The 9,685-nt window shown below is 45.6% G+C and overlaps 1 long non-coding RNA gene across 2 annotated transcripts in view; it reads left to right on the forward strand.

Moving 5' to 3' along the window:
- LOC101442113 (uncharacterized) overlaps positions 1 to 9,373 on the forward strand; it is a 34,450-nt gene extending 25,077 nt beyond the window's left edge. The window contains exons 4-5 of one of the 2 annotated variants that reach the window (XR_011648449.1): positions 149 to 294; positions 6,659 to 9,373. This is a non-coding gene — a long non-coding RNA (uncharacterized lncRNA). Of the gene's footprint in view, positions 1 to 148; positions 6,307 to 6,658 lie in introns of those variants that run through there. The other variant, XR_011648448.1, reaches the window with a different exon arrangement.
- The last annotated feature ends 312 nt before the right edge of the window (positions 9,374 to 9,685 follow it).

Genomic DNA, 9,685 nt, shown 5'->3' on the forward strand with positions numbered 1-9,685 from the left:
GCATTCCCAGTTACCGATGATGAAACGGCCTCCAAGAAGTGAAGTGACTTACTTTCCCTTCCTCCCTCCCTCCCTCCCTCCCTTCCTCCTATCTACCAGCAAAAGGGTAGAGAGAAAATTTGGAATCACTCACTCTTTTCTCTTCCAGAATGAAGAAAAGCTGGAGGTGTGTCCTTCCATGAGCTTCACTCCTTCAACATCTTCCTGGATGCCTGGCGCAGCACTGGGCCTTGGGGAGGTTCTCAGCCGAGGACAGACAGACAGTGTGTGTGATTTCAGCCCCAGGCTATGCTGGTAGGGGCTAGAAACCAAGCTCTGCCTCCAAACAAACCAAAATGCACGCCACACACCACATACCACACCATTTGTTTCCAGGGGAAACACCCTTAGAAATTTCTCCTGTCATAGCCCCATTTTCTAACCACCTCCTGTTAAGTCAGCTTAAGGTCCAAACCTGCTTCCTGAAGCCCCTGCTTAGTTTTATGACTTCAGCTCTTGCCCTTCTCCCTTGACCTCTACTTCTTTAATAGTTATAGTTTCTTATTATTATATATTAAGTAATATAATTTATTATTATTATATGGAGAGGCAAGAGGCTGGCTGAAGACTGGGCTCAGAGAGGGGAAGGGGCTTGCCCCAGGTTGCACGACTCAGAGCAGCCTGGAACCAGGCTTGCTCTGATTCCCAGGCCAGAGCGTTTTCTGCCAAAGCTCCTCGCCCCACCAGGAAGTTCACTCGCAGGGCTGGCTGGTGACCCCAGAGCTACGCAGCCTGGAGCCCATTCTTCAGGGCTGGCTCCTTTTCTTCCTTAGACCATCACCACCTAGAAATGCCTTGACTTTTGGTACCTCATTGAGAAACACCAAAAAGATTAAAAAAAAATAAGCAAGTAATAAAACCCTCCGCCATTCCCCCAGACCTGTCCCGAGAAGGCTCCCCTGCCCAGATCCACAGGAAGGGTTCCCGTTGCAGGCTCTGATCAGTCTTTTTGCAAGGAAAGGGACAGGTTTGCGATTACACCCCACCCTGCCTTTGTAGGTGTTTTTCATTTGTATATTTAGGTTTTAATGTCTTCAGAAGCATCAGCCCTGCTAGTTGTTTTCCTCAGACTGTTTCCAAGCAGAAGCCCAGAGACATCACTGCGGTGCCTGGAGGTTATCTCAGCAAACTACATTTCATCTCTTTTTAGGCAGCTGGGTGCCAGCCCCTGTCGGCTACCTTACTGGTGGCAGCAGCGGCCCTCCCCTCCCCTGCCTTTGCTTGGAGATGAGATTGGCTGTGTCTGTTCTGTAACCCAGGCTTGTTTAATTTGCCTGGAATGCGTCGTGAGAGTCGTCTTCCACCATGTACCTCCCGCACACCTTCTAGGATTATAAACTCTAGTCTTGACGGCAAAGATTACAGCTCATTCTCCTTTAAGCCCCTAGCACCAAGGGCGGGCCAGACTCAGAGCAAAGGGAGGGTCTGTCTAATTAGAATGTATTACCATATGCTTCTCTTTCACTCAGGTTGGTCATCTCACCAATTCCTGAGCCTGCCTTTTGCTTCTACACCTTTGTTCAAACTGTATTCCTTCCTGGAATGCCACTTACTCTCTTCTGCTCAGTATCTTGGCAACTACCATTAGTGAGCTAATCCCCCCTATCCACATCCTTCACTGGAGAAAAAGGGTTGAGCTCGTTTGTGCTTGTATCCTGTTTTCGTTTCCTTTGGTTGCTCAAGCAAATACCATGCAATGGGCTGGATTAAACAATGGGAATTTATTAGTGCCTGGTTTTGAGGTTGGGAAAAAGTCCAAATCAAGGTGTCATCAAGGATGCTTTCTTCCCAAATACTGGCATTCTGGGACTGGCTGCTAGTGATCCTTGGTCCTCGGCTCCTCTGTCACAGGGCAGTGCACAGGGCAGCCTCTCCTGGCCTCTCCCTTCTCTTCTGGGTTCAGTTGATCATCAGCTCCTGCTTCCTGTGGCTTTCTTCTTCCCTGCCTGAGTTTTATTCTGCTTATAAAGGACTCCACTAACAGGATTAAGTCCCATCCCAATTGGTTTGGGCCATACCTTAATTGATGTAACATCATCAAAAGATCCTACTTACAATGCGTTCACACCCACAGGAATGGGTTAAGTTTAAGAACATGCTTTTCTGGGGGTACACACAGCTCCAAACTACCACATATCCCTTAAGAGACGGGGCTCAGTTTAATGAATGAATGAATGAATGTCTAATTCCTCTGTAAGTTCTTCTTACAAATACCCTAGCCCATAGAGTTCTCTCCCTTCATTGGACTGACTGCCCAACATGTCTCTTGACCTTTTTTTTTTTTTAAAAGATTTATTTATTTATTTCTCTCTCCTTCCCCCCAATCCCACCCCGGTTGTCTGTTCTCTGCCTATTTGCTGCATCTTCTTTGTCCGCTTCTGTTGTTGTCAGTGGCATGGGAATCTGTGTTTCTTTTGGTTGCGTCATCTTGCTGTGTCAGCTCGCCATGTGGGCGGCACCATTCCTGGGCAGGCTGCACTTTCTTTCACGCTGGGCGGCTCTCCTTACGGGGCGCACTCCTTGCGCGTGGGGCTCCCCTACATGGGGGACACCCCTGCATGGCAGGGTACTCCTTGTGCGCATCAGCACTGTGCATGGGCCAGCTCCACACAGGTCAAGGAGGCCCGGGGTTTGAATTGCGGACCTCCCATGTGGTAGACGAACACCCTAACCACTGGGCCAAGTCCGCCACCTCTCTTGACCTTTTGTTGTCTATCTGGCTCCAGCATCACATGCTGTGTTTGACTGTCTTGGAGAAATTTTCTCTTTGGCTACTAACACTCTTTGTGTATTTGTCCCAACTGAATTGTGTCTAAGGGAAGCCCTAGAAGAAATGCTGTTGGAGCTCAGATCCCAGGGCAAAGACTCTTGGCTCTCAGCTGTGATTGGTTGTTCTCTGCTGGACCTGGGGGCCGTTGACCAACAGAAGCTAGCAGTGGCTAGTGGGTAGCTAGAAGCCTACATCTGAATCCTGTTGCTGAAATATTCATGGTCTTGTAAGCTCCACAAGGGCTGGGATCATGTTACCACTTCATCTCAGTATTTGTCAAAGTCCCATTGAATAATTGGAATCTATGGTATGAGCCCTAAGGACTTTCATCTCTAACAAGCTCACAAGGTCCTGGGTAGGCATACTAAAATTTGACAACCACTGTCTCCTATTTCTTTGAGTTCTCACAAACCATAGCTTCTGGTGGGGCACATAAGAAGCACAACATAAATATGTTGCATGACTAAAAAAATTGGTGTATATGTCATCTGGGGTCCATCCTGCCCCTTGAGATTCAAGTAAGATTGACTCAGACCCCCAAATTCCTTTCCCTGTGGAGATCCTTGAGATTTCTGAGACTCCAGGGGATACACATTCTACTGCTCTTGCTGCCTCAGGCTCTTGCTTTCACACATACTATCTTTATCTCAAGCCACATGGACGCAGAAGGGAAGCTCAGCCTCTTCTCATTTTCCATAAAACAACCCACTGGCACAAAGTATTTGTGGGTGAGGCAGATTTATTTGAAGATACTGGGTGGGGCGGGGGTGGAGGAAGGGTTTATATCACAGCAATGCAAATCATTGCAAATTGAACATTAGGCATCCCCATTCTTAAAATGCCCTTCTGTCCACCCTATACCAGGGTATTTTTCCCTTGTGGGTATTTCATTCTACAGAGTTAGAGCTGTCCCCTAATTCCCCCCTTTCTTATGGTCTCCCTCCTTCCTCCCATTTCCCATTTTAAGTGCCCCTCCCCCAACTCCTTTCCTCATTTCCTACAGATCAATTAGCCTTTGCCTCCATGACCTTGGCTCTGGCATCTGCCTGTGTCTTCAGACGTCATCATCTACTCTTCAAGATATTTCCCCCAATATAGACAGTTTCCTTCCTAGTACCTGATAGCAGCTGCTAAAGTAAGAAAGTTTCCTCTTATTGCCTATATGGGGAATACTGAAGTTGGAAGTGTCTCTGAGATCCTTAATCAAACCTAAGACAGGCTGTCACTGGCACAAGGACTCCAGGCAGAGAGAGGCAAGATGGAAACTAAAACCTAGGTCCCTGACTCTCGTACTAGTGCTCTTTTTGATCAGTTGATTCCACAGGTAACTCAGGATATCTAAGTATTATCACTGGTATAGAAATTGGGAGCAAGGCTTTGGGGTTGCTGATAGCAACTGAAGGCACCCATTGGTGTTTCCGTCTTTAGCCCACCCTGGCTCAGAGGTTGGTTCTCATAAGCATAGACCTCCTGCCTCTGCACAGGGTTTTAGTCTGGTAAACAGAGCCAAGATTTCAGCCCTGTTTCTACCATTAATATGCTGCTTGACCTTAATCCTGAATAGTCTTCCCTTTCAGCCTCAGTTTACCCATCCTTAAATAGAGATCTATATTTGTTGTTGTAATTTGTAGAAATGTCTCAGGTGACTTCAAAGGGTGGCACATTTGACTCCAAGTCTGTGTGTGGAGGTGGGTAGGGAGAAATTCAGGGATTTTTATCCTCACTCCAACCAGAGGCAGCCCTACTATGTCTGTTCTAATGTCCAGGGCTTCATAAGAATTTCTAATCCAAAAAAGGTTTCCATTGCATATAAAATCCTTGAAAACCTCTGGTTCAGTTGTCGTCTTGGGTCCAAGGCTCTGGTGCTCTATGAGCTTTCAGGGCTACAGTGAAGGGGCTGTCCCCACAGAGCTCCCCAATGTCTGTACCTTCCACGTGGCCATCATGTCTAACAACTTGGGATCCATCACGAGGCAGCAGCTGGGGCAGCTGGGTGAGTGGGCAGGTCCTCATTGTGGGGGCTGTTTTGGGGACTTTCTGAGAATTGGTAAATGTGAATCAGGCCCTGAGGTTTCCATTTCCTCTGCCCAATACACTCTTTCAGAAGAGCGTGTAAGTGTGTGTTTCAGCAAAATGCAGGTGCTGAAGTTCCATGAGTCCAAATGGGGTGTGGGAGAGAATAGAGGGCTGGGCTCAGGTAGGCACCCAGCATTTCCACTGTGGGCAAAGAGCAGGCCTTTCCTGCCTGTAGACCTCCCTAAGGGTCAACTCCTTGCACAGCCCTGAGTACCCACCCTTGTCCTGAGTGTCTGAAGTTCAGGGAGAAGCTAAGGCCTAGAGAGGTAAGGCTGCTGCCCAGTATGACCCAAGTTAGATGGGGATCTCTTGATCACCCAGTATGGCCCTGGTTCTCTACCCACATACAGGTAACAATCCTGGGTCCACCCTTGGATTTCTTTTGGTCTCATACCAAGATTAAACAACAAGCTCTATATACAGCACTTCAGAGTATGCCAAATGCTTTCAGACCCCTAAATCTCATTTGATCTCATACAACACAGAGAGGAAGACAGAGGGGGTACCACTGAGATGCCATGTGAAAGACACATACGAGGTGTAACCCAGCCCTCTGGTTCTAAATCCAGAGCTCTTTGTTCTCCACCACAATGCCTCCCAATCCCAGTATCAGTCCTCAGCTTAATTTCAGATTTTCCCTCATTAAAATGGAAACATTTCTAAAGGTGTTTTCTCAGTATTTCTTAGGCGGTCTCAGTTATTAAAACATCAACCCTATGGTTTGTTCCTAGGCTCATTCATTCATTCACTCACTCTCTGAATCAATCATTTGTTTACCCACTCACTATTTATTCAGTTGCTCATCCCATTCATTTAGTCATCCATTCATTCATTCTTTCAAGTCCTTGTTGAGTCCTTACTACGTTCAGCTGATGGGAAGAAACTTAGGGACTACAAAGACTGCTAAATTGTGATTCCTGACTTTGGGAAACTTATGCTCTGGTTGAAGAACAAAGGGAAGGGGTGTAGGTAGCACGTAATTTCCAAGTCACAAAGGATACATTTTATTTGCTCCTACCATTGAGGGTTAATAGACGTTACTCACTATCTGGCCTTGTCTGAGTCATTCAGCTTCCTGATGTCCCAGAGGTGTTGTGGGTTGGGGAGATGCTGGGATTGGTTAACAGGACTTGGTGGTTCTGCAGGACTTTAGGGAAGGGAATGTCCAGATAGACTGGGGTTGTCAGGGAAAGCTTCTTGGAAGAACTTGAACTAGGGTAGGCCTAGGAGAGTGGGGAGGATTGGGAAAGGAGAAGAGAAAGGAAGCACAGACCAAGGATGGTGGAGGAGCACCTGGGAGGCCTACGCTTACTCGGTGGCTTGGGAGAGGTGGCCTGGCCAGGTATACAGGAGTGTGTGAGTGAGGGAGTGTGAGTGAGTGTGAAGATGAGTGTGTGAATGCATGTGCTTGACTGTGTGTGTGTGAGGATGCATGTGTGAGTATGTGCAAGTGTGTGAATGTGAGAGAGAGGGGGTGAGCCTGCGGGCAGGGCAGGGCATGGGGTGGGGGTGAGTGTGGGCCAAGGTGCAGGAGGGCTTGGAAGAGCCCGTGGCCTGCACTGCAGCTCTGGACCCCTTGGCTTTCTGTCAGCTGACTCTGGAATGTGAGGGGGCAGCAGCTCCCAGCAGTGCTGCCTCCAGCTTTGACCGGAAAAGTATGCTCAGTTTGAGTGGGTAAAACCATGAGAGTTGCCTCTTTCAGCCTTTGGCAAAACTAACATTATCAAAGGGTTTTCCCCCCTTTTTCTCATTTTTAACTGATTTTTCTTGTAGGAAAGAGATAGGAAAGAATGCATGGAAAAGGAAGAAGGAGTAGAGAGAAGACAAAGAGGACAGAAGGGAGGAGCAAGGAGAGAATGACAGAGGAAGAAAGAAAAGGAGTGTATAAAGAGAGAAAATGGGAGTTAAGGGAAATGGGGGGAGGAGAAAAGAACAGAGGGAAGAAGAAGGGGTAGAAAAAAGGAGAGAAGAAAAAAGAAGGGGAAGAGAATAGAAGAGAAAACAGAAGACAGAGGTGCGAGAAGAGAAAAGCCAACGGCAGTGCCTTAATCCTCCTTAAAGCTTTTGCTACTTCTTGCCAAAAATACTCAGCATAAATATCTGGATTCCTCAGAAGCAAAATGGCACAGAAGGACCGAGTACCCAGGGTTACTTATAAAACCCACCGCCTCCTCCGGTGGCTGCTTCTGCTTCTGCAGAGGGCCAGGGAGCAGTGGTCTGGAAGCCTGTCCTCTCTCTGCCTCCAGGCTCCTTCGCGTCGCTGTGAGCAAGTCCTCGGCAGGGCAGAAGCCCTCGCGTGCTTGGCAAGCAGAGCGGCAGGTGGTGATGGCGGCGGTGGTCCCCGATGTGCCTTCCCCTGCCTTTCCACTGAAAGGACCCTGCAGGCACCCGCGCTTGAGGAAGACGCACACATGCACACAAGCACACCCAGTTCCGAAAACCGGGATAGAAGAGATTTCCCTAACCTACCTTGAAGAGGGGGTCTCCCTGGGACTCCCCAGTGGCCCTGCTCCCTCAGCGAGGGAGGGTTGAACGCGTGGGCAGCACAGCTCTCCTTGCTCTCTGATTACTTTTCTCTTGAACAATTGGTAGGGGCACTTCTAGTGACTGTCTTCTCCTCTCTGATCTATGAGATAATTGGACAAAATCAATAACCGTTTGATATTCCCACAATAACTAGTTTGAAGAAAATCGTAAACAAAATCATAACCCTGCCTCTGAATGCTCTTCGGTGAGAATTGTGTGGGACTTAGGTGAAAAAAGCCACGGAACTTTATTAGTTTTGGGTGAGAGAGGATCTGAATAGGTTTGTAAAAGAAGATTTGAATAAGTGGAGAAATTCAGCATGCTCTTGGGTGGGGAAAAGGAACAATGAAAGATGTTAGTTTTTCCTAAATTAATACATAGATCTAGAAAAAGTCTAATCAAACTCTCAGTGGAAACTTTTGGTAATTTGTCAAAACAACTCTAAAATGAACCTGGAAGAATAACAAGCTAAAAATAGCTAAGAAAGTTTTGAAAAAATGAAGATGGGATTTGCATTAACATATATTAAATTGTATTTTTTAAAAAGATTTATTTTATTATTTATTTCTCCCCCACCCCCCACCATTGTCTGCTCTCTATGTCCATATGCTGTATGTTCTTCTGTGTTGTCTTGCATTCTCAGCGGCGGCACTGGGAATCTGTGTCTCTTTTTGATGCGTCATCTCTCTGCGTCAGCTCTCGGTGTGTGTGGCACCACTCCTGAACGGGCTGCACTTTTTTAGCATGGGGTGGCTCAATGTGGGACACACTCTTTGTGCATGGGGCTCCCCTACATGGAGTACACCCCTGTGTGGCAGGGCACTCCTTGTACACAACAACACCACATGTGGGCCAGCTTACCACACAGGCCAGGAGGCCCTGGGTTTGAACCCTGGACCTCGCATATGGTAGATGGATGATCTATGAGTTGAGAGCCATGTCCGCTTCCCTTAAATTGTATTTTGAAGCTACAGCAACTGTACAGTGTGATATTGGCTCAAGAACCAATCAGCATCCATGGTACATAAATGATAACTCAAAAACCAACCTATTTTGTAAAAACAATATGAGGTAAAAAGAAGAATTGAAAATCAATGGGCAAGACTTTGATTATCTAACAAGTGGTGTTGAAAATATTGACTACTTGGGAGACAAACATTTTAGGTCTTTACATTTTCGCCAGGAAAATTGCAGATAAATTATGGCATTAAGCATTTAAAAACCTGCACCAATAGAAGAATAAGGGATTACTTCAGTGATCTTAGAGTGGGTAACACTTATCTAAGCTTAAAAGCAATGGAAGAAATCACAAAGGAAATTGTCAGTCGAACTGCCTATACAGATCTTCCAAATGTCAAAAAAAAAAAAAAAAAAGAAACTACAAAAATAAAAAGGCAGACGAAAAATTAAGAGGAATATCTGTAATAGCCTTAATATATAAAGAGCTCTTACAAAGTCTAAAGGAAAAGTCTGATATCTCAGCAGAAAAATTGGCAAAGAATATTCACAAAATAAGACATGTAAATGGCTAAAGGCCTGTGAAAAAATGTTTAATCTTACTGGTAGTCAAAGAAATACAAAATAAAACAAAAATAAGATCCAATTTCCACTTGTCTAATTCTCAAGATTGCCAGTGATGATTATGATGATGATGATGATGATGATGATGATGATAAATGTTAGAGACCACATGATAGAATTGGAACATAAATTGGCATAACCTGTCTGGAAGAATTTCAAGTTTTCTTATTTTTTGAATTATAGTTCTACTTCTAGGAATCCATTCCAATAAAATACTGGGGATGGATTCAGCATGTTCATCACAAAGCTATTAATAAGACTTCAATTTGAAAAAAATTGAGACATATAAAAAAAAGAATTGGTAAATAAAGAACATTTATGTCACAGAATATGTTTTTTAAAACATATATTCGAAGAATATTTAATAAAATGGGAATATGTTTATGATGGAATGTTGAAATTTTAAAAATAATAAAAATTATATGTGTGTATTTCCTTTTTTTAAAACACTTATTTATTTATTTATTTTTCTCCCCTTCTGCCCCCCACCCCATTGTCTGTTCTCTGTGTCCATTCGCTGTGTGTTCTTTGTCCGCTTCTGTTGTTGTCAGCGGCACGGGAATCTGTGTTTCCTTTTGTTGCGTCTCTCCCTGTGTGCGGCACCATTCTTGGGCAGGCTGCACTTTCTTTCACGCTGGGCGGCTCTCCTTACAGGGTGCACTCCTTGCTTGTGGGGCTCCCCTACGTGGGGGA

This window comes from Dasypus novemcinctus, chromosome 3 (assembly GCF_030445035.2).
Source record: "Dasypus novemcinctus isolate mDasNov1 chromosome 3, mDasNov1.1.hap2, whole genome shotgun sequence".
NCBI lineage: Eukaryota > Metazoa > Chordata > Mammalia > Cingulata > Dasypodidae > Dasypus > Dasypus novemcinctus.